This window comes from Vulpes vulpes, chromosome 13, assembly GCF_048418805.1.
Source record: "Vulpes vulpes isolate BD-2025 chromosome 13, VulVul3, whole genome shotgun sequence".
NCBI lineage: Eukaryota > Metazoa > Chordata > Mammalia > Carnivora > Canidae > Vulpes > Vulpes vulpes.
Genome location: NC_132792.1, coordinates 33,753,712 through 33,779,460, shown reverse-complemented (window position 1 = coordinate 33,779,460; position 25,749 = coordinate 33,753,712). Strand labels below are relative to the sequence as shown.

General features: G+C 40.8%; 1 protein-coding gene across 22 annotated transcripts in view; it reads right to left on the bottom strand.

The window, feature by feature from the left end:
- Positions 1-25,749, bottom strand: part of NCALD (neurocalcin delta) — a 377,474-nt gene that overhangs the window by 42,222 nt on the left and 309,503 nt on the right. For 6 of the 22 annotated variants that reach the window (XM_072734138.1, XM_072734140.1, XM_072734132.1 and 3 more), the window contains one exon: positions 14,308-14,485. The exons of 15 other annotated variants lie outside the window; for them this stretch is intronic. The gene's annotated coding sequence lies outside the window, so the exon portion shown is untranslated. The remainder of the gene's footprint in view (positions 1-14,307; positions 14,486-25,749) is intronic. One more of the 22 variants, XM_025994783.2, reaches the window with a different exon arrangement.

The window sequence follows — 25,749 nt, the reverse complement described above, 5'->3', positions numbered from 1 at the left end:
ATCTTATCTAGCATAAGCCAATTATAGTAACTTTATTTATCATTGACTGGCTTAGGAAGGAACATGAAATCGAATTTTGGCCAATGAGACTTGTAGATTAGTCTGTAAGGGTAAGGGTGGGATTCCAAGAGGGGCTTCTTAGATCTTAAGAACAGATACAAGGAGGGGGTAATCTCTTTCTGCCTTTAGTGTGAGGTGTGGTGAGGATGTAATGTCTGGAACTACTGCAGCCAGTGTCATCCTGAGCAGAGTCAGACAACATCTGAGAGTGGCAGAGTGGATATACGGACTCTTGATGACGTCATTAAACCATGGAATTACCCAACCCTGGAAACGTTCCACAAAACGCTTCTTGTTTTGTGAGAGGATATATGTATGGATTATTTCAGACATGGCGGTCATCCCTTATTTGCCAGTGATAGCATCCTAACAGATAGGAAAAGGGAAGAATTAGACAACGCCTCAACCACTGGTAATAGCTATGTCTTTCCTCTCTTCAGGATGTTAGGTAGCATGTGAAACTCTTTTACCTCATAAATCCTCCTGACAGTCCAGGAGGTGTTTAGGCAGAGTCTTGTCTGTTTTCACTGGCACAGCATCATTCTCCCCTATTCTTCCTTTGCATTTCCAGTAACTAGTATAGTATTTGGGATAAAAATAATAATAAACAAAGATGGCTATAATTTCTTGAGCTTTTTCTATGCGTCAAAACTGTTAAATGTTTTATATACAAAATTTCATTTACTTCCTCATTTTGTCTCATTTACAGAGCTGACAACAGCTCTGTGGGTGGGGTATTATCATCGCCATTTAACACGAGGAAACTGAAGCTCAGAGGGGTTTAGTTATAAAATCAAGGTCTCAAAGTTAGTAACTTGAACCCAGGTATGTCTGTCTGTAAAGGTTATATTCTTTGCCACCATAATACAATAGCACAGAGCAAGTCCCTATGTTTATTGAACAAATGAACTAATTGATTAAATGAAATAAACAGGTGCTCAAAGAGATTAAGTACCTTGCAGAGAGGCACCCAACTAAAGACAGGTCCATGACCTCACACAGGGCTTCTAATACCAAAGCCATTGTCCTTCCTACCACATTCTGTGACTATCATTTCTGCCCCAGCTTTGTTGAGGTATAGTTGACAACCCAAGGTTATCATTTATTTGGCACCTAGACACTGCTTTGAATGGCTCCTGGCAATTGCTTTGCATAGGAGTCTTTTCTTTACAACCAGATTACCAATTCCTTTGGGCAGCACAGCTTTTCTGTAGCTCTCATAGCAATCAGAATCACGTATTTTTTTCCTAGTTAAGAGCTTGATTTTAAAATCTAGTATCCTTAACATATAGACAAATCTATCATGGTTAGGATGACCATAACTCCTGCTTTGCCTGTAACAGGCTTGGTTTACACCTATTGCCCCAGCTTTATTATTAATAGAGTAATATCAATACTCTGGAAAGTAATCCTGTTTAGACAATAAATTGCATGGTCACCTTAATCCTGGTAAACAGGAACTTAGTACTTAGTTTGGCCTGTTCAGCTATGCTCTGTCAATCATGACCAGCACAGCTGTTTTTGGATAAAGATTGATCCAACACTCGTCAAGTTCATATTCAATACTGGAACACAGAGAGCTTTCATGAACAAAGCCTACCATACCTCATCACTTCTGTCTACAATTTATCCCATATTCTCCTGCCTCTCAAAATCTCTTCTCCTTTGTATCACAGGTTTCCCTTCCAGTAGCTTCTTACTAGCTTGCATCTCACATCCTAAGGCTTGCCAGCAGAAATGGGGTAATAGGTTTGAAAATCAGGGAAATGCATTCTAACAATCCTGTTATTGTCTAGCAGCATTTTGTGGCTAAAATCTTTTCATCTAAAGATGGACATCCTTTTGTAAATAGTAAGATAGGAAAAAGCAAACCTTTTCTGGCTAACCATCTATCTTTTGGCCTCTATGTCATATGTGAATATGTATATGTTCTGGGAAGATGGGGTCACACAATCAACTAGAATATATATATTTTTTAAACCAGCGAAAATGTATCATGGTAGTAACAAGAGAATGCCATCGTGACCTTAGCTTAAACTACTTTGAGTTCTGGAATTAATTATGACTGATGAGGTGAGAATAAGAAGCAAAATAATTCTTTTTTTTTTTTTTTCGGTTTATTTATTTGAGAGAGAGAAAAAGAGAGCATGAGCAGAAGGGGCCAAGGGAGAGACAGAAAGAAGCAGACTCCGCACTGAGTGCAGAGCCCACACCAGGCCTGATCCCAGGACCCTGAGATCATGACCTGAGCTGAAACCAGGAGTCAGACGTCCAACCAACTATACCACTCAGGTACCCCAAGAAGTAAAATAATTCTTAAACACACTATGCCTATTGAGGTATCTTATCAGAGGGGACCCACCAGAGATTAATTTTTGGTCCGCCTCTCTTTTTCTTTAAGTTAAATGGCAAAAATCAGATCTCGATGGCCTCATTTATACATTACATTTATGAGTATAAATGTAGAGCCAGTGGCCTTGCTATCTATGGAGAAGAGTGTTTCAAGATCCTTTGTTCTGACAATTTAATAAAAAAACTGGTTCACTACGTTAAAAAAAAAAAAACCTTGGGAAAGAGATTCCATGAGGTAGCAGATGCTTTAAGAGGCCTTGACTCAGCACATGTGGGGTTCACCTGCATCCTAAGAAGTGGCTATACAGGGGAACTCTCTTGGTTGGGACATCCTCTTGCCTGACTTGTCAGCAGGACCAGCTAGGAGTCCCTGCAGGAATAAACAAGCAGCGACTGTCAGACTGCACAAGGCCACTGTGTGACAGTGAGAAGCAAGTATGGGGTAGACCAGTGAGACCTTAGCATTTTAGGGTAGGCATGTGGAAGTCAAGGGCCAATTCTGAACTGAATAAGCCCTGGAGATTGTCGAACAATTAAAGGAAGGATCAGATCGAGAGAGATATATTGGCTTGCCGGCTTATAGGATATATGGGAATTCTGAAAATTTAACTAAAAAATAAGAGAGATGTTACTTCACATGTACCCCATGCTGTGGGATACAAGTGAAGTTCCCACCAGTTGTAAATGCATCTGACAAGAGCATCTGGCTGGATGAGATTGTTCTGGTAAGAATCTGGTCCAAACATACACCATACATAGTGTGTTTTGTTTCATGGTTATTAAATTTATCTTATTAGAATCTCTGATATGCAATGTGTACTTTATTGACCTTATTCACCCTGGCAATAAATTACACCCTCATACCCATGATAACTTTTGGAGGGATTAATGCAATCAAAGGCAATAATGGCCCCTTTTCACTTGCCTATGTCTCTGTCTTCCCTCTAAGATTTTATTATTCCTTTATCAACAACATCTTTCCAATAAGCAAAACGATCTCATGCTTTTTCCTTTCCTTGTTTCCTCCTGGGCTCCATGTCAATATTTACACATTACCACTCACTCCTACTGTTTGCCTATGATGGCCTTCAGATCCTGTCCTCAACCTCTCATCAAATAACCTCAGATTTTCCATCATTTAATACTGTCTCACATAATATTTCCACTTTGACAGGAAAACAACATTCCAAAGTCCAGTGCTGGGCTCTCTTTTAAAAAGAAAATTAGTTGAACACTTAACCATGATGAATTGTGAGAATATTGTCCAATGTTATTTGCTAATGTCTCATTGTTCACTCAATTTTCATCGTCTCTGTGAAAGCCAATAAAGAACATGGCCCACCCAATCTCAGAAGGCTGCTGGACCAATTGCTCAGAGGGGCTTGCCATCACTAACTCCTATGATTCCTCTTCTCAAAGAATAAGAAAAACTGGACTAAGAAAGGTGAGAAGTTGGCTGTCTTTCTTCCTTTCTTTAATCTGATGAAGTACCTTGAATTCCAACAGTCAAAAATATCTCAACTTTTCATGACATTATTTTCATTTGTCCAACATTACCTGCATTTCCAGATAGCCACTGCTTTTAAATTATTCTATTAACCACATATATCCGCTATCAATCTCAGCGAAATTTAGTTTATTTTATTGTTTCCCCTTTCTCCATCCCTTGCCCACTCTGCTTTCATTTGTTTCTAGCAAAATGCCCAGATACAATCAGCCTTCAGTAGAATACTGATAGAGTGAATGTGAACATAATTTCTTGTTTGAACTAGTGTATTCATTTCCTAACTAGTCTCCCCTCAAGACTATTCTTCACACAGCTATCAGAGGGGCCGTTTTCAAAAAAAACTCACATCTCTCTGTGCCACTTTGGTGCTTGCAAATACCAGTGACACCCCATTGTCTTCAATGTCAAATCTAACCTCTCAGTCTGACATTATAAATTGACTCACAATCTGGCCCTGTCTTTTCTAAAGTTCTTGACCCTCTTTCCACTCCTTCCTGCTGCAACCACAGGGGAGAGGCAGGCTCTTCTTAAATGGCTGTGAGCTCTTGCCCTCACTGGCCTTCCTCATATGACCCCAACTTCTACCAAACAAAGCCTGAATCAATGTTCAGTCTTTAGTTATCAATGATCATTCATTGTACATGTTCTATGTGTCAGATGCTATCTTTAGCACATTATACACCATTCTAGTATTTCTTTTAATCCCAATAATAGGGCAGCCTGGGTGACTCAGTGGTTTAGCACCACCTTCAATCCAGGGCGTCATCCTGGAGACCCAGGATCGAGTCCATCAGGCTCCCTGCATGGAGCCTGCTTCTCCCTCTGCCTGTGTCTCTGCCTCTCTCTCTCTCTCTCTCTGTCTCTCTCTCTGTGTCTCTCATGAATAAATAAATAAAATATTTAAAAAATATTTTTTAGAAAATCCCAATAATAACAATGAGTGCTGGGCATTAATTCATTCCCTAAAATGTGCATCTACTTGATAATGGTGGATCTAGGATTTAACCCCATACATCTGCCCTCAAAGACCAGGTGCTCTTACTCACCAAGTATACCATCTCCCATTCCACCCCCCAACCCCTTGCCATTTATCTCTAGCTAGTGCTCACCACATTATAGGAGAGTTGATGTTGACAGATGAAAGTTCCCTGGAGAGATTACGAACACCTCAATAGCAAAGCTAGTTATATATCTCCATACCGCTAGTGCTCACCGTGGCACTAACACATAACATGTGCATAAACACTTTTTTTTTTCTTTAGCTGACTGAATTTTAATCTATGCATCCAATAACAGGAAAAAGCTTGATCCCAGTTGAAACAGATAGTTGAACTACATGTAGAGCTCAGAGCTTTTTTTTTTTTTTAATCTTTTTTTAAATTTTTATTTATTTATGATAGTCACACAGAGAGAGAGCGAGAGAGGCAGAGACATAGGCAGAGGGAGAAGCAGGCCCCATGCACCGGGAGCCTGACGTGGGATTCGATCCCGGGTCTCCAGGATCGTGCCCTGGGCCAAAGGCAGGCGTCAAACCACTGCACCACCCAGGGATCCCTCAGAGCTTTTTTACCTAGTAGGAACAAATCCAGCAATTCAATTGGATAAGGAAGCTGAATCTCCACTTCCATCTCCAATCCACTCTATAAATTATTATTCCAAATTCATCTATAGGAATGTGGCATTGTAATATTCATGGCAGTCATCTGCAATTCAACCAGCCAACCATACAAGCAGAAACCCCACATTTTCAATAACAGCATTGCTTAATCTAAAATGCTTTTTGGAAGACAAAGAAGCATTCATAAAATGAAACAGTAGTGAATGTTGATAATGAGAAAGTTTTACAACAAAGTGTCTTGCTGATTTATACAGTGCTTCCATGTCAATGGCTAGAAGAAATTTTTACAAAGATTCTGTCTTCTAAGCCTAGGCAACATGCCAGAAAGGTTGTCAGTGCCTTTAAAGACAATGAAACTGAAGAGGGAGAGGAGGTGAAGGATGGGGAGCAAGAAAGAAGGAAAGGGGGAGGTAGAAGAGAGACAGAGAGACTTATCTTTAATCCCTGGGTACATAAGGGAAATTGTAAGTAGTAAAATAAAGAAAATGAGCCTTTTTTTTTTTTTTTTTTTTTTTTTTTTTTTTTTTTTAAATCTGGAAGGAGCTGTCATCTGAATTCCAGGTTGGTCTTGAGAATATCCCAGGGACCTACATACTCTCAGGGCTGGGAGAGCAATGTTTTCTTTTCTACTCTTACTTCAATTCAACCATACAACAAAGCATTCTATAGAACAACGAACAGAGAGCCATAAAGCAAGACAATACATCCCCAAAGAAGACCAGAAAAAGTCACTAAAGTTTCAGGTTATTAGACTGAATTTCCAAGGGCAGCAGTCTCTAGTAATAATTTCCTTCCCTTATGTGAAAGAAATGTGAAAATATATAGCTTCCCCCAAGGCTAGCAATTTTGATGCTCAGAGTGTTAGATAAAAATGTACCACCAATAGTTCACATGAGAGGAGAGGCTGGCCTGGTCCTTGATTAAACAACATGCTAAACTTATTCTCCTTAGTAATTCAATAAAGGGCATTCTCTCCTGCATTCTGTCCCTGCGTTTCCATGGCCATACCAGACCCCAAGAGGTTAGTCAAGATGGTGGTCAGGAAACAAGCTGGCCCAAGGTTATGGCTCCAGTCCAATCAGCCTGGTTCTAACATGACTTTCTAAGAGCTACCTACTGATAATACAAGATTAGTCCTGGTTATAGAGCATCTCATCCCATTTCTCCTGGTAGACCACCTCAGATACTGACAATTTGCCATGCCAAGAACACATAGCCTGGATTTTCCACTCCTCCCACACTGCTTGGCTGGCCTGGCTAGCAACAGACTTTATTTTTACAGTGCTTATCACGGAAGCTTTACCTCCAGGCCAGTGGGTCCTGAAGCAGCTGGAAACAAGAGCCAACTGGGGGCCCAGCTGAGCAGCCAACCACTTGGAGCCTTCTACACTAGGAGAAGAAAAGGATTGGCCAAAGGCTATGACATTAAATATTCTGGGAAGGACAGATGACAGCACAAGGGGGAAGGGAGTCCGTTCATCCTAAAACAAATGCAAACCGACATGCGGATTAAGGGTAGCTGAGGTTGTGGGAGGGCATCTGAACTGTCTCTACCAGATTCAGCAGACTCCTTGCTAATTCAGATAAATGAAGAAAGGTCAGTGTGCATTAGTGAAATTCCAAAACCATAGAGCATAGGCTGTTTCTTTCAAGTCCATAAAGCAACTCAACTTGATTTTAACCATAAGTTTCAAACTGATGCTCAGAGTGCATCAAACTCTGGTACTAAACCTGTCTCTTGCTGGGCATAAGCAGCAGACATTTAAATTCAATAGCTCGTGAAGTTAAGTCCTGCAAAGTTATGCCCTCATAAATATGGTAAAAATCATCCCTTATACTCTTTTTTTTAACCATATTTTTTATCCAGGCTGGCCTTCCTTCAAAGGCATCATAGAGATAAACCCAGGACCAGTTCAGTTCAAATGATCATAAATTGCCAGTCAGCAGAGTGCAAGTGGATGAGGTTTTTCCTTTACAGCTCACAGCCTTGAGCTCTGTCCCTTCCTCGTGGGAGCTGTGAAAAGTTTGAACAGATGTTCAGATTCAGGGGGAGGGATGCTTTACTGCTGCTCTATTTACTTCCTCCAGCAGGATCCGTTTTCATTTCCTTATGGACTAGAGAGAACAATTCTACCAACCTACCTGGGGGAGGGGAAGTCTGGGATCCTGGTTCCCATGAAACATGATGAATTAAGAAAGGAATGCAAGCATGCCACAAAACCACACTTACCTCTGGCTTCTAGTTCCCAAAATTAGGTTAGTAAACTTGCTGAAGCAGTGGCTTAGTCTCTGGTTGTATTAGTGAAGCAGACAATCAACAGGAATATGAACTCATTTAGTGTACTTTGCATGTTTTACCACAGGCAGCCTCTCCAGCTTAGCAGGGGTGTGAGTGTATGGAAAACCCATCTCTGACAATGTTGCCCTTTGACATTTATTTTCCTTCAGTATTTACCCTGGGATGGAATAGTGTTTGTTTTGGGCATTATAATAAGAACTCCCCATAAAATCTCTTGGATGAAAATGCATTAACCAAACCACCCAATCAACAAATATTTATTGAACATGCACTGTATGCAAGGTGATAAGAAAGGAAGGTGCAGCTCTACCTTCAAGACCTATGTTAGTTGGAGATAGCAAAAATATTTATGGACATGGCCAAGTAGGGACTTTCACTTGTCTCCCAACGTCAGTTGTTCCTTCCTTTCAGTAATAGAATCCCCAAGCTCAGCATGTGGGTAGAGACAACATTTCTTGGCTTGTCTTCAGTCTGATCATGAGACTAAGTTCTGTCCAATGGATAGGATGTGAGTAGAAGTGAGATGTGCAACTTCCAAGTCATACCCCCCCCTTTTTTTTTTAACTTTTTCCTTTTATTTTTAATAGGAGACTTTAGGTTTTAGAGAAGCTTCGGTTTTACAGGAAAATTGAGCAGAAAGTACAGAGAATTTCCATATTACCCCTCTCTCCCTTTTGCCAGGTCATATACTTAAAAGGAAGCCACTTGCTTACTTTTCCTACCTACTCACCACTCCCTTCCCTGGGCCTAGAATGTACATGTTGGAGTGTGAGCTAAATTCTACCATCATGAGAATATGGTATGGTAGGGCAACAACAACATGGAAGGAGTTGGATACCACATGACGCTGGGAGACCATCTCCTCTCCCTTGACTGCTTATCAGCCAGAGATAGAGAGTGAGAGAGAGAAAGAATCCTTCTGACTTGTTTAAGCCACTGTTATTTGGTCTCTATTAAAGCAGCTGAATCAATATCCCAACTAACATATATATTTTTTCCCTAATAGACTAGGAATTTCTGGAAGCTTCTTTATTTCACCAACCCCATCACAGAGCCCACATTGAATAAATGCTCACGTCGTATTTGTGCATGATGATACAGAGATATAGTTAATAAAAATCTTATTTTGCTCTTGTAAAATACTTCAATACCATTATATGAATTATAAGAAAATAAAAAGATTAACTTACAAGGACAACTCTAAAGTGATGTCCAGCTTGGTTTAAGAGCACAACAAAAAAGATGATGTAGGGAGCATAACAGATGACCAGAAGGCATAGAGAAAAGAATACAATAATAGACTTCTTCCTATGGTCAAGCATAATCACATAAATTAGCACTGGTCTATAGACCCTGCTATCTGGATAAGGTCTACTTTTGATTAAAAAAAAAATTGAAAAGAGATGCCCAACAACAGTGCTGCAGAGTCATGCCTAACATCAATCGGTGCTTCTTGCCTGTGACTTTTTTAAGTACCACTTTCGAATTGTACCATTTACTCCCTATGAACTGAGTCACCTTGGCAAATTCTTACTTCCTTTGAGCCTAATTTCCTCATCTCTACAATGGCAGTTCATTCAATCAACATTTATTTTGTGTGTATCAGACACTGTTGTAGGCTACCTGAGGTGTAATGAAAAAGGACAATCAGCACGAATAAGGACATTATATGGCCCTATAAAGGTGAGAAGTATTTACAGATAAAATTAGAGCAAAGGAGAGCAAGAAAACTGGTGGCAACAATGTCAAGTATGGTGTTCGTGACAGTCCTCCATGAGCAATGACGGTGGTGGCTCAGGTTAGGGTGGTAGCAGTGAAAATGGCAAGCTGTGGTTGCATTCTGGGTCTGTTTTGAAGGTAAACAGGCTGACAGGCTGTATGTGAGATATGAAAGGAGGTAAGCAGTCAGGGTGACTCCAAGGTTTCTGGCTCAAGACAAATTGAAAGGATGTAGTTGTCAATCAATACCAGGGAAAGGTGTGAGTAAAGTAACTCTTGTCCAGAAGATCAGCAGTGGACACAAGGTGCCCAGGTACTTGGTGTAACACTATTCTAGGTGTTTCTGTGAGGGTGCTTTTGGATGAAATTAACATTTGAATCAGTAGATATGGGTGGGCTTCATCCAATCAATGGAAGAAGGCCTAAATATCACAAAAAGGCAGACTCTTCCCCAAGTAAGAGAAAATTCTTCTTGCTTCACTACCTTTGAACTGGCATATGGACTTTTTCCTGCCTTTAGATTCCAACTGACACATCAGCTCTTCCTGGATCTTGAGCTTGCTGGTTTTCAGACCAGAACTTAACCATTGGCTCTCCTGGTTCTCAGCCTTGGCCTCAGACTGGAACTAAATCTTCAGTTCTCTCAGCTTGCCAACTCATCCTATAGATCTTGGGACTTGTCTGTATTCATAATCCTTATAATAAATAAACATCCATCTACCTATCTTTTTGGTACATACATACATACATCCTATTGGTTCTGTTTCTCTAGAGAACCTGATTAATGTATGGTGCTAGATATCAAGGGAAAAGTCCATTAGGCAGTTGAATATGAGTCTGGAGTCTGTAACTGAGTTTAGGGCTGTTAATATATATTTGGGAATCACTGGCAAAGAGTATTTAAAGCCAGAAGACTGGGTGAGATCACAGAGGGAATAAATATTGGTAGAAAAGAGGAACAGTTACTGAGCCTTGGGTCTCTGCAATGTCTAAATATCAGGGACCTCAGCCACAGAGATTGGGAAGGAACAGCCACTCTGACAAGAGGAAACCAAGGAAGTGTGTTGCTCTAAAGCAACATTCTGAAGCCAAGGCAAAAATTGCATCAAGGAGGAAAGAGTGTTATTCCTCTATCAAATACTGCTGGTTGGTCACTGCCCATTGATAAATGCCATTGCATTTAGCAATTCAGTGTCCATCAGTGACCTTGACAAGAAAAATAGCATTGAAGAGATGGGGGCAAAGCCTGGTGGAGTGGGTTTAGGAGTAAATATGAGAAGGGAAATTGGAGATGTGAGTATGAACCCTCTTTGGAAGAGCTTTGTTCAAAAGGGATGCAAAAAAACAGGACAGTTGTTGGTAGAGAAAGGGGATCAAAAGGATTCTTTTTTTAAACGAGAGCGCTAACAGCATGTTAGTAATACTATTAGCTGACATTTATGGAGCACTATGCCATGGTGCTAGGTACTTTACATGTGACACCCTATTTGAATCCTCCTAATGGTTTCGCAATGCAGATATTAATACCTCCGTCTTTCATGCAAGGAAACAGATGTTAAGAGAAAGTGAGAAACTTTATAAAGCCACATTTAGTAAGTGGCTGTGCCAGGATTTAATTCCAGGTTGTTCAAACTTGAAAACAGGGATTCTTTACCACTACAGTATATTTATTGCTTCCCGTAACAGCCTGCTACTCATAGAGCCTGCATCCCTCGAGAGATCAAGCCTGCAAGGGCCCCAGGCAAATGTTAACTGTCAGGATTTTCAGGGTATGAGAAAGCTCCTAACTGTGCAGAGCAGTGTGCAAAGAGATTTATAGTCTTCTCCAGGCCCACCCTTTAGGATGGCAGTGTGTAACACAATATCCTAACGCGGAATACTTCTATACACAGCACTCCATGAAAATGGCCCTTACATCACATCCAAGGAGAGGAACAGACAGTAGTGTGTAAACTCTATCTTCAGATAGGCAGGGTAGTGGAAAGAAGTCCTGCCCTTTCTTGCCTGGTACACTGGTATGGATCCGGGGAGCTTCATATTTGCTGCTCCTGCAGTTGCTACATTAAACAGAGGAGGACACTGTTCTGGAGAGGGGGGTGCGGTGGGAAGAGGCTCACTGCTAGCCTTGACAATGAGAACTCCTGAGGTCTCTGGCTATTATCAAGCCCTGACACGTATGAAAATCTAATATACCAAGATTAAATCAGGCTACAATATTAGTTTCCTTTTAAAAAATGCATGATTAATTTTTTTCTTAGTGAAAAGTAAGTTGCTCCTGGAATCTTTGTTCATGCTCATAAGAAGATTGGATTATAGAGCCCTATGGAAATTCCCTACACTAAAGAGAAATGGGATGTATGTGTAGGGGAGGGGTAATAAGGAGGAGAGAGAGTGTCTGCCAAACCCAGCGCTACCGTGTAAGATGAAGATCCTGAAGCCTCCGTTCAAGGGACAGCAAGAATGAGTAGGTGAAGAGCTTAAGGAAACTCCCCCAGTTAAGACAGGATGCCCTGGAAACAACCATTTCAATTAGTGCCAGACTGGCTTAAAATGTGGATTAAGAGGTCATCTCAACTGTAGCTCGCTCACTGTGCAGTTCTTCCAGAGCAGCATTACTAGCCATAAATGTTGCTTTAATTCTCACATAGAGAGCTCTGCCAAAAAGCCTCATGAACCCTTCTTATTCACAGTGGAGAACACTGATAAAGCTTTCAGAAATGTCCCCCTTTACCCCCCTACACACCCACTTGTTTTCAGTTACTACCTTTATGGAGAGTAGCTTTGTTTTGTTTTGTTTTTTTACAAAATAGCCCACAGGTAGTGCATTTACTACATATCACAGAGGCGTTCTTCACAGCTTTTCAGAGGTCTATCCATCATCTCTGCATTATAACATAGACATAAGAACATAAGAAGCCTGGTCATCAGGAGAAAAACAAGCAGTGAATTCCATCTTAAGTTGGAAACAACTGAACTTTGTTCATAATCTTAAAATTATTTTTCTTGATTATAGAAATGATGCATGCTCTTCACTGGAAAAAATATTCAACCAATACAGAAAAATATAAAGGATAATGTAAAAAGTTCCTAACAATCCCATCCCTCAAAGAGCATGATTAATAATTTATGTATATCCTTCCAGATTATTCTCTGAATGTAATACATATATGTTAGAGATCCCTGATCTTAACTTCTTAGAGTTGTGTGAGAAAGTTTGTGTGCACGTATGTGGAAGCATTTTTAAGGATAAGGGACTATAACTTCTATCAGTTTTCAAAAAAGCTCAAGATAAATATAAATATGTATATACCTAAAAATATACTTGTATGCAAAATATACATATATATAAAATATATATGAATATATAGCATATAAAGTATAACATATATAACTATGTATTCACACATATACATTCCTATTTAGTTTACAAAAATCTAATCATAACCTACATATAACCCTGTAACTCATTTTTTTTCCATTTAGGGAAATTTTTCCATTTTAGAAGTAGTTGTCATTCTCAATATTATTTAATTAACACTTGGTTTTTCTTCCTTTAAGTGCCCAAATTTGGGGCTTGGGGACAGAAAAATTTAGACTGGACTCCTGGCTCCACCATTTACAAGTTCCATAAGTTTGGCAGGTTACTTAGACTTTAGAAGCTCTCTGTTTTGTCATCTATAAAATCAATTAGAATTATAATAGCATTAATGCAAGGAATAAATAATAAAATATATTTTAGGCAGCCAGCACTTGCAATGTCTGGCACAGAGTAAATATTCAATAAACATTAGTGCTTTCAGTAGATAGAATGCACTTGGTCCACATTCATATAGCTAACAACATCTGGAGGAGGTTTTACAAATCAGGATTTAGGATGACAATAAAGTGGATTATTGAGACTAACGCGGAAGCCACATTCCAGAATAAGATGGTATTATCCATTCTGTAGGAGTAATTCAGCGAGCGAATGATGATTTGTACAGCTGTAAATCTGCAAAGGATCGGTGTCAGCCACGGTCAGCCTATCCAGAATGGCTAAAGAAATTGCCTGTGGATTGAGCTGATTGGGACCCTCTGGGATCCTCCTCTTCTGTAATGTTCAGATCGTCATGATCCATACCACTTCTCATTCCATTTGGTCTGCCTTCCCATTTCTGGATCTTATTACTAAGCTTTCAGACTATGTCTGCAAACGCTGAACATTCAATGAAAGTGCAGAATTCCATTAGCCTTTGCACGATGCTGGTGGCCTGCCTCATTTATTAACATGAATGGCTCTGGCCTCCCAGTGCTCCCTGTCCTGCTCGTGTGCACTCCTTAGCTCTGGTGTGCCTGGCAGCGCAGCACCAGGGCAGGCCACCATGACCACCACTCACTGAGAACAACTGTACACTACACATGTGCTAAGTACTTTGCACACTTCCTTTTTTGTAATCTCACAGAAAGTCCAGAAGTTATCATCGCTGACTCTTAGATATAGACATTTATTTAATTAAATAAGGAATTTATGCAATATTACATAATTGGTAAGGGACAGATTTGATATTTAAGCCATTTTATTCCACAGCCCTGGGATTTTTTGGCTTATATTTTTCTTAGTAAGCTTTATACCCAACGTGGGGCTTGAACTCACGATCCCAAGATCAAGAGTCACAAACTCTACCAACTGCGCCAGCCAGGCACCCCCCTAGAGCCCTGGTGCTTATGAATGCTACCACCACAACTTTTGATTCTATGTAATGAGTTACATACATGTTACACTTGCAAGATTTTGGTGGAGAAGGAGAAAACACCAATTTGGCATCCACTGGAAGTTTCCCTTTGAGCAGATTCCACAGCAGGCTTTCTTCTCATAGGAGGTCTCTCTGCAGTGTGGTTGTTCAAATTCACAGTCCACCCTGCAGACCAGAGCTGCAATTAACTTCTTCAGCTTTGGGGAAGACCAATAAAAAAAACTGATTAGAAAGGGTGTATTACTTTGTGTGTGGTAGGCAGAATAATGGGCCCCAAAGATGTGTATGTCCTAATCTCTGAAACCCAGAAATATATTGCCTTATATGGCAAAAGAGGTTTTGCACATACAATTAAGTCAAGAATCTTGAGATGGGAAGGTTATCTTGGCTTATCCAGGTGGGCTCAATGTTTTCTCAAGGATGCTCCTAAGAGGGAGGCAGGAGTGTTAGAGTCAGAAGAGAAGCCACGACAGAAGCAGAGGTCAGAGTAATACAGGCAACCTCTAGAAGCTAGAAAAGGCAAAGAAAGACCCTCTTCTACCATCTCCAGAAAAGAACTCCGTTCTGTTGACCCATCTTAGGCTTCTGACCTCCAGAACTGTAAGATAATAAATGTGTTGTTTTAGGCCACGTTTGTGGAGATTTGTTATAGCAGTGACAGGAAACTAATTCAATGACAATATTCCAAGTGTCTCATAACAATATTGTCCAGCATTAAACTAGAAGTCTGGGGCATCTGGGTGGCTCAGTGGTTGAGCATCTGCCTTTGGCTCAGGTTGTGACCCTGGGGTACAAGAATTGAGTCCCACATTAGGCTCCCCGCAGGGAACCTGCTTCTCCCTCTGCCTATGTCTCTGCCTCTCTCATGAATAAATAAATAAATAAAATCTTTTAAAAACCCCACAACATCTAGAAGCCCTCCTATACCAAATGTATTTAAATCCAGGGGATAGCTGGGTGGCTCAGTGGTTTAGCACCTGCCTTTGGCCCAGAGTGTGATCCTGGAGTCCCGGGATCAAGTCCCACATCAGGTTCTCTGCATGGAGCCTGCTTCTCCCTCTGCCTTTATCTCTGCCTCTCTCTCTCTCTTTCTCTGCATGTATGTCTCTCATGAATAAATAAATAAAATCTTTAAAAAGTTTTATGTTTTATTTAAATCCATAAGATTATCTGGTGCTTCAAAGAGCCCATCAGTGATGTCCTAATTGATCTGATTCTCCCTCTTCATAAAGAAAATGAATTATAATATTCTACCTGTGAACTTTTAATTGAACATTGACTGTAAACATATTTCCCAAACCTAGGAGTAGAAGGCCATTTTCCTCTCCTTGGGAGAATAATCTAGGCACACTATCCTCTAATTGATACACATTCACTCACTGACCCACAGCTTTACAAATCTAAAACAGGCAGGCATGGTTGGAAGTGAAAGCAAAGTCCCTTTTTTTTGCTGAGACATTTGTGAAAATTTTCAACACCTACCTACAATAGCAACTTTCATCACATCGATTGTACGAAGGTTAAAAGGTCCTCCTAATTTTGATTTAAATAAATGAAGAAAAGAGTGTCCCTGTTTGTTTACAAATACAAATTTAGAAGCACTGTGAAATCTCCAACAAAATTAGCCACCAGGGAGAAAATGAATCAAATAACCTATTTAACCAAGGCTGAGCCACCTACATTCACAGGACTCTAGATAATGCTGGCCAGCCAGATTGAACAGAGAACAGACAGACTCTGAAGGAAGAACCAGTAGCCCAGGAATAGAATTCAAAGAGCAGAGTGAAGATCATTAGGAGATCGATGAGGCTTTTGTTGTCCTGGTCATTGAGCACGAAAAAGAGTCTATAGCTCTGGAAGGTTCCTAACCACCGTCAGTCATTGTTATTTGAACAAGCCAGAAAACATCAGGTTTCAGAAATGCATCCTTTGTGGCCTACATTTAAGAGAATAGGTTTTGGTTTTTGGAAAACCTGCTGTGTATCCCTGTGCTCTCCAACTGGACACCACAATAATTGATGTTTCTGTGTAGATACTAGACTGCTTCGAAATACCTAAAGGAACATTAGTTGGTTCTCTTGTATTATTCATTTCTCCAGCCAAGAGCTCCAAACAGCTTATGTGCCTGGCACACTAGACTGTCTTTTAAAGAAATCTCATCTAAAGCTGGCATTATACTGGTTGGCCGAAATTATTGTAATTTTTTTTTTTCTAGATTTTCCCCATTACCCACGGTCTCCTTGTCAACAGGCTCCTTCTTACTCTGTGACAGTAACAATTTACACTAAACAAATTATTAAAAATGCCGGAATCGCTATATAAACACCTTGTTGCTTTCCTACAAAGAAGTAGGATGGCAAACAATTGCTATTTCTTTACCAGGAAAAAATAAAGTTAGAGCGAGTGGCTTGCCTCTGTGTGCCAGCTGCCATCTGGGACAACAGGGACTCTTGACCCACTTGGCAAACAGTGTGAACTTCCAAGCCTCTTTTGCTCTCCCAGAGCACAGGGCAGATACAGCCTGGATTTCCCAAAAGTCATGATTTCAAATAATTTTATTTTCAACACAGTGATTTGTTTAATCTAAAACTAAATGTGATTTAATCTTTATACTAGTTGAAGACTGTTAGTATAAATGTTTAAAAAATATAAAATCTTTAAACTGTGTTACAATTCAGGGTTAAGATAATATGGTCACTGTATTTTTATACATTATCATGTGCATTAATAAGGTTTAAATTTAACTCCCCAAGTCAAGCATAACTTGCAATGCACAGGAGTTCAAACAAATGAACCTTTCTGCCTAGTCATTGCAGCTTGTGGACCTGATATAAGTCCCAATTCCTTCCTATCAAGTTGCTTGCCCTCCTTCTGCCCACCCTCTCCAAAAAACAAAAATAAAAAGTGACTGCCATCCAATAAGTGCAGATGGGTGAACTTCAGAAGCAATAGCAAGCCCTGTCTCCTTGCACAGCTGTGGTTGGTTAGGCTGTGTGTCTATTGTGATCCTCTGCAGTTTTAGCAGGAACTACTTTAGCATCATAATTACCTCCAGATGAGCAAGTCAAGGTAGGTCAGAGTGGGTGAAAACTCACAAAAAAATTCCTGGGATGCAGTAGCACAAAGCATAGAAGAAAAGCTTTACTTATTTGGGAAACCGCTGAAAATAAACACTGCCCACTATAAAATAGTCAAAGAAAATAGCCCATTCTTTTTCCATCTCTCTTCTCCATTTAAACTTACAAAGTCTATGGGTATAAAACACACTTGGGGGTAGCCTTTACTGCCTATGCCTGAATTTTCAGAAAGGATCAGACTAGATACTAAAGGGCCCAACAGAACATTAACAGATGGGTCTAATTCATAAGGGAATCATTAAGATTATATTTTATATGTGTGGAGAGTTTAATTTTTGCAAACTACTTCCATGATTGTTCTTAAGTGGGGTACCAAGATTATTAATAAGTCATTTTGGGTAAGTGGAAAAGAATGGCACCAAGTTAAGACTATAACTCACATCTCCTGATTCTTGGTCCCATTAACAACATAACCTCAGAAAAACACTTCCCCCCAAGAGTGGGTCAGTTGAATATTTAACCCTGAACACCCAAGGCACTTTCAATGGCAGTAATTGGAGTTACAAATAGTAACTGGATTATTTCATTTATTCACTTAATGATAATTATTCTACAAATAAGCACTATTTAAATACCAACTTTGTGCCAGAGAGATCAAGATAGGCATAGGCTTGCCATCAAACAGTTAATAGCTTCATTTTATTCCTTTATGTGAAGAGTAGGGGCCTGGAATGAGGCCATAGAGAGTTCTCCACGCCCCTGAGAAATGAGGAAAGGGTGTTAAGGCAAAATCCTCACAAGATGGCAAAAGAGCCATAGGAGTTAGATCCCAAGAAGAAAGGGTTCCATGGCCAAATTAGTTTGGGAAACACATCTCATCATATATTCCCCTTAGACATTTTTTTTCTTTTCATTTTAAAGATTTATTTATTTATGATAGATATATATATAGAGATAGAGAGAAGCAGAGACACAGGAGGAGGGAGAAGCAGGCTCCATGCCAGGAGCCCGACGCGGGACTCGATCCCAGGACTCCAGGATCACACCCTGGGCCAAAGGCAGGCGCTAAACCGCTGAGCCACCCAGGGATCCCCCTCCCCTTAGACATTTACAAGCAAATTAAAAGTGCTGAAAATTTTTCTAATTAAGAAGCATACTAAATTTCCTTCACCCAGCAAATATGTTTACCATGGAACATCCCATAGAACCTGCCTTTCATGGGTCCCACTGTGGAAATGCTGATAGGTCCACAGTCCTCCAGCAGAGTTAGAGGGCTCTGAGCTAGAAGCCACATTTTTCTAACAGCACACACACTTGTCAGAAAGGCCTACTACGGTACTCACTTCCAGAACTTCCTTGGCTTTAAGCAACTTTCAAAGGAGGCAGACAACAAAGAAGCCCTGCTGGTTCCCAACAGGAGCTTTGGAAACATATTCCTAAAACCACTTCCTTCAGCCTCAGGTACTTTCTCTGGTTTCTGGATCTTAGATTTTCTTGGGGCTTGGGTCCATATCCTCTGCCTTTGGTAGCTGTCCATCCTCTTTTACCTGAATTTTTTCCCTCAGAGTGCATGCTGCTCTGTACAATAAGCCTCCCTTGATCCACAACCACCCTCCCACCCCCCACCCACCCTAAACAAGATCTACCTATTCACCTTCTTAGATTTTCTTGGGGCTTGGGTCCATATCCTCTGCCTTTGGTAGCTGTCCATCCTCTTTTACCTGAATTTTTTCCCTCAGAGTGCATGCTGCTCTGTACAATAAGCCTCCCTTGATCCACAACCACCCTCCCACCCCCCACCCACCCTAAACAAGATCTACCTATTCACCTTCTGGAACCACTGCCCAGGAGCATGGCACTCTTATGTGGTCATGATCCTGGGGCAGCCTCGGTTCCCAACATCACCCCTTCCTCAGCAGTCTGGTCAGCACACCATACCCTGGGTTTGTTCTCCTTTTCCTGTCCCTCTGTCAGAGCAATGTATTTCTACTAGAGTTAACTAGTGAACTACTCTGTGCTAATGTTCCCTTTCTGGTAACAAAATGCTTCAAACCCAGGCTAAATGTGTATGTCTCCAGAGACTCCATATGCAGGGACTCTAATGGTAAGATGGTAGAGACCTACCATCATTTAGTCAGATTTGAAACTTCAGCATCCCATGAACCGTTTACTTTGCTTGGACCAACATTCTCAACTCTCCCTGCACATGAGCATCCTGGAAGCTTTTTTTTAAATAAGAAACTTATGCCTGGGCCATACCCCAGACCACGACTAAGAATCTCCAGGAGTGGGTTCCACTGGCATATTAGATGATTCTTGTATGACACTACAGTTGAATACTCCTGTCCCAAACATAGGGCTATGTTTGAAAGGGGCCTCACTTTTCCTAAATTTGAGTCTTTGTACATCCCACAGAGGCTGGTGAAAGATGACAATCTGCTTACTCAGAGGAGGGAAGAGGGTTTAAGAATCACAGGCCTGACTCTGATCAGCATGTACTGTTGGGCCAGAATCAGCTTCTTTAGGATTTTGTTTTCTCATGCAATAATGAGGGATTAATACTAACTTACCTCAAACATGGATAATGAGAAATGATTAATTCAGGTGGTCATCAGGTACTCCTTAGGCAAAGTTAAAATCCTTCTATGACAAACAAAGGGATTTGAGTGATTTTCCTCTTAAATATTACCAAGAAAGCCCCAGTAGTTGTACATTTAAACTGGAGTGAATTGCAATGAAGCAGACGGCTCGGACTCACTAATCACCCATAGATGGCTGCTGCTCTTTCCTCCCATTAATATCTGTCTTCTGGAGAGCAATTTGGGAAAATAAAAGAAAAGAACATAGGTCCTTTGGCACACTCCCAGAAAACCAATGCTGTCTTGCTGACAAACTGTTCCCTGTTTACAGGGACTGTAACTTTGCCCTGACTCAAACAGAGTGGGGCCTTACAATGAAAGAAAATAACCAAAGTGTTCTTGAAATAGAAGCTCCCCTTGTGCATAGTTCATTAACTTATCTTGGGGTGAAAAAAATCATTCCAAAACAGAGATGGAACTCTGAAATGATCACGTTAACCAGTGGGGAAATGTGATTTAACTTATAAAAACTTTACAGTAACTCATGATATTTGAAGTGAAGTTTACTCTCATGAAGCTAGAAAGAGCTCTAAGAGAAAGACACATGTAGATTTCAAGATGCAATTTTTAGCCCCTGCCAACCACCATCTCATGTCACAAGTGATGGAGAGCGTGGGCAGTAAGGCAGGGTGGAGGCACTCACTGCCACAGATGTGAGGAGGTCCACCTGTGGCATATCAGTCCTGCTAGCCAGGCTCTGTCCTACAGCTCCTAAGAGGTCAGCACTGAGGTTAGCCTCCTTTGAATAAGAACCATTTGATACCAACCCCTTGTGTATTTATTATACCCTGAGTGCTACGCACTGAGGAACGATTTCTAAGGAAGGTGAAGACAATAGGGCATGCTCCCTGCCCTCTACTCTTGTCAACTTATTGTGACCAGATATCCAAATTTGATAACCTTGATCTTTTGGAAAGTGTCCCTAAAAAAGCTCAGAGGTCAGATAAAATATGGGAAGCCCATTTAAATCTGAATTTCAGATAAATAACAATTAATGTTTGAACATAAGTATGTCCTAAATACTTTTTGGAATATACTTATACTAAAAAATTCAAAGTTTATCTGAAATTCAAATTTAACTGGGTGTCTTGTATTTTTTACTTGCTAAATTTGATAGCCCTACTTAAGATATCTGTAGGCTCTGTTGTGAGCTTTGTGAATTAGTCCCATCCTTAGGCTGTTCCTCACAAATAAGGAGCTTGGAGTTGTTTTCTAGTTGTGATAGTGATCTGGGCTGATGACTTCTTATTTGCATCAGATCTCTTTGTGACCAGTGGCATGTATCCACAACAAGAGTTTTTAGTGATGCTAGTGATGCTAAGTGGTCATGTTGGATTGAGAGTGCAGATTGTGACTTCATAACTTACTGATCCCTAAAGGCAAGAGTTGCTTTCAAGGCCTAAAACGATGCCTGTATTCTAGAATCACCTGTTAAATCCAAGGGCACAGCTATTCGAAACAGCATGGATGGATCTAGATGGTATTATGCTAAGTGAGATTGGTCAGACTGAGAGAGACAAATACCATATGATTTCACTCATAAGTGGCATTTAAAAAATCAAATTAATAAACAAACAAAAAAAGTAGAACCAGATCTATAAATACAGAGAACAAACTGATGGTTGCCAGAGGGAGGTAGGAGTTGGGTAAAATGGGTGAAAGGGAGTGGGAGACACAGGCTTCCAGATCAAATGAATAAGTCACAAGAATAAAAGGCACAGCATAAGGAATGTATTCAATGGTACCATAATAGCGATGTATGGTGACAGATGGTAGCTACACTTGTGAATATTGCAAAATGAATCACTAAGTTGTAAACCTGAAACTAATGTAATAGTGTGTGTCAACTATACTCAAAAAATAGAATAAATAAAAATAAATTAATTAATTAAATAAACCCAAGGGCAAGACCTTGCTTCCTCATGTTATATGCTGACCACATGTGCCTAAAATTCCTGGTGCTCGGCAGTCTGTCCACAGCAAGAGATCCTCATAGACTGAGAAGATTAAGAGGTGCTGGTGGCTGTCAAGGGTTAGTTACTGTGAGTTAAGAATCACCTAGAAAATCTTGTGTAGAAGCAGATCCCAAGCCCCAGCCCTCTAGATTCTGATTCCAAAGTCCTCAATTCAGCCTCATTTTTTTAACCACACTACTGAGATTTTGACCCCAGTGCCAGGACTTGTGTTTAGACCTTGTGCCTCTTCTCCCAGGCTCCTGAGAAGATCCTATCCAAGAGCCCCTGGGGGTCAGTTGGGCTGGTGCTCCCGCTCACTGACGCAGCAGCTCAGATCTAGCTCGGACTTTGAATGAGAGGACTTGAACTTCTCTTCCTGTGTTATCTTCATGCAGCCATTTGTCTCCTTACATCTCCAGCCCTGACTACTGCAATGGCTGCCAAAAATGTGTCTCTCTTTTTTTTTTTTTAATTAATTTTTATTGGTGTTCAATTTACCAACATACAGAAAAACACCCAGTGCTCATCCCGTCAAGTGTCCACCTCAGTGCCTGTCACCCATTCCCCTCCAACACCCGCCCTCCTCCCCTTCCACCACCCCTAATTCGTTTCCCTGAGTTAGGAGTCTTTATGTTCTGTCTCCCTTCCTGATATTTCCCAACATTTCTTTTCCCTTCCTTTATATTCCCTTTCACTATTATTCATATTCCCCAAATGAATGAGAACATACACTGTTTTCCTTCTCCGATTGACTTATTTCACTCAGCATAATACCCTCCAGTTCCATCCACGTTGAAGCAAATGGTGGGTATTTGTCGTTTCTAATTGCTGAGTAATATTCCATTGTATACATAAACCACATCTTCTTTATCCATTCATCTTTCAATGGACACCGAGGCTCCTTCCACAGTTTGGCTATTGTGGCCATTGCTGCTAGAAACATCGGGGTGCAGGTGTCCCGACGTTTCATTGCATCTGAATCTTTGGGGTAAATCCCCAACAGTGCAATTGCTGGGTCGTAGGGCAGGTCTATTTTTAACTCTTTGAGGAACCTCCACACAGTTTTCCAGAGTGGCTGCACCAGTTCACATTCCCACCAACAGTGTAAGAGGGTTCCCTTTTCTCCGCATCCTCTCCAACATTTGTTGTTTCCTGCCTTGTTAATTTTCCCCATTCTCACTGGTGTGAGGTGGTATCTCATTGTGGTTTTGATTTGTATTTCCCTGATGGCAAGTGATGCAGAGCATTTTCTCATGTGCTTGTTGGCCATGTCCATGTCTTCCTCTGTGAGATTTCTCTTCATGTCTTTTGCCCATTTCATGATTGGATTGTTTGTTTCTTTGGTGTTGAGTTTAATAAGTTCTTTATAGATTTTGGAAACTAGGCCTTTATCTGATATGTCATTTGCAAATATCTTCTCCCATTCTGTAGGTTGTCTTTTAGTTTTGTTGACTGTATCCTTTGCTGTGCAAAAGCTTCTTATCTTGATGAAGTCCCAATAGTTCATTTTTGCTTTTGTTTCTTTTGCCTTTGTGGATGTATCTTGCAAGAAGTTACTGTGGCCAAGTTCAAAAAGGGTGTTGCCTGTGTTCTCCTCTAGGATTTTGATGGAATCTTGTCTCACAAAAAATGTGTCTCTTTTTGCCAGTCACTTTATGCCATTAGCATTCCCAGACCTCATTTTCCTGTTAGCATGGCCTGGGATTTCACTGATGGTTGTCAAGATAGCTCCTAAGTCATACAACTGGGAATGTTCTGCTTTACACGGTTCCATCCACATCTAACACCAGATTGCTGGGGGGCCACATAGCTACACTCTCAAAAAGAAGCCCAATGCAACACTGAAAAGTTGGGGGTGTGATGGATGTGCCCTTTGAGTCAGGGTCTCCACCTTGGCAGGTGAGGAGGGGCCCACATGGAGCAGCATATTCCCCAGACGATCTTGTGTTAGGGACAAATAAAATGATCCTATGGAGATGTGTTTAGTGACAGTCTAAATCCTAAAGTGAATTGGCCCCAAAGATAAGAGATGGGTGACATGTATAGTATGTGATGGAACTGAAATGACTGAGATGGAAGGAGTAAATGTTCTGCAATCCAAAGCAGATCTCTGCACCTCTGTGGGGTACTTTCCAGTAAATGTGCTCCTGGAATCTAATTTCAGAAAAAGCAAACCCAATCCTTTCTGGATTTCATTCATTCATCTATTTGACAACTATTTGAACACCTGCTATGTGGATAGAATAACACATCTTGAAAAGAAAAGACTCATCTTAATTAACCAGGAATTGAGAGCCTACCTGCTCTGAAAACTAATAGCTTTTTATTAAGTTACCAGAAATGGGAGGCAAGGCCCTAAGACTTCTGTGGAGGACTTTCAGATGGTGACCTGGTTCAGAGGCATTTGAGCAGGGAAGTTCTGCGAGGTAATTATGTGAAAGGCAGAGCTCTGCAACTGAGGGGCTCATGCTTTACCAATTTCCAGCAGGCTTCAGGAACTCAGTAGGGCTTGGAAGCCCGGTTCTTAGTTGTCTGTGGTTTCATGCTATTCCTGTGAAGTGAGGGCTCAATACAGGTAATGATATTGCAGACAAATATAAGCAGATCCTTAGATGTAAACTTGCAAAGAAGACTGGTGAAGGTTTCAAACCATGAGGAATTAAGGCACCAACATTTTTGCCAAAGTACAATAGTTCTAATTAGAGCTGTATTCACTGAACTGGCAAAGATAGAAGAACCTTGTAATAATACTGCCACTCAGCAGAAAAGGACACAGCAGAGATTAGATTGTATTTGGATAAACCAATTATCTACAGCAAATTTGGGAACAACTTCCACCAGTTTCTCCAAAAATCCATGCCTTGGGCTTTTCCCATGATGCTCCATCTGTCTGAAACACCCTACCCAAAGCTTCTTTTGACAATCAGGAAGTCAGTGGTCTCATTTTCTGCAAAGAAATACAGCACACCTGTTTCTAACAACCACGTCAAATTTGTTCATTCCCTTGTTCATTCATTCCGTGATGGTTATTTGATCTCTATCAGGCACTTAATGCACATGCCAGACCCTGTGAAGTACATTGAGGATACAGACTTGAAACAAAGCACCTCATTTACCTTCAGGGAGCATGAGGTTTAATGGAAGAGACAATAGGAAATCAGAGCACTGTGTGGTTAGTGTTATAATATGGGTTTGTATTATGCAAGAGTCCTGGTGAAACTAGCAAGGGCTTCTGAGAAAAGGCAGGGCTTGAGTGGAGTCCTGAAGGATGAGGGGGTACCTGTTGGAGGCAGATACTAGGAGTCTAATGATGGAATCAGAGAATGTGATCCATCTTCTTTCACTTTTCTCTGTATAAACGATCCATTTTGATCATATGTCCAAACAGGGTTGGGAGTGCTGTCTAGGGCCATGAAAGAAAAAGAAATGACCTTGTGGAGAAAAACACATGTGCCCTAGTCTCACATACTAACACATTAGGATAAACATTGCGAATGTTAATACAACTTCACTTTAAAATGGCAGACGAGGGATCCCTGGGTGGTGCAGTGGTTTAGTGCCTGCCTTGGGCCCAGGGCGCGATCCTGGAGACCAGAGATCGAACCCCACGTCAGGCTCCCAGTGCATGGAGCCTGCTTCTCCCTCTGCCTATGTCTCTGCCTCTCTCTCCCTCTCTCTGTGTGACTATCATAAATAAATAAAAATTTTAAAAAAAATTAAATGGCCGATGAAGCATGCAAGTTTATGTATTCTACCTCTAAAAGTTCCACTGAAATGGTAGAAAATATGT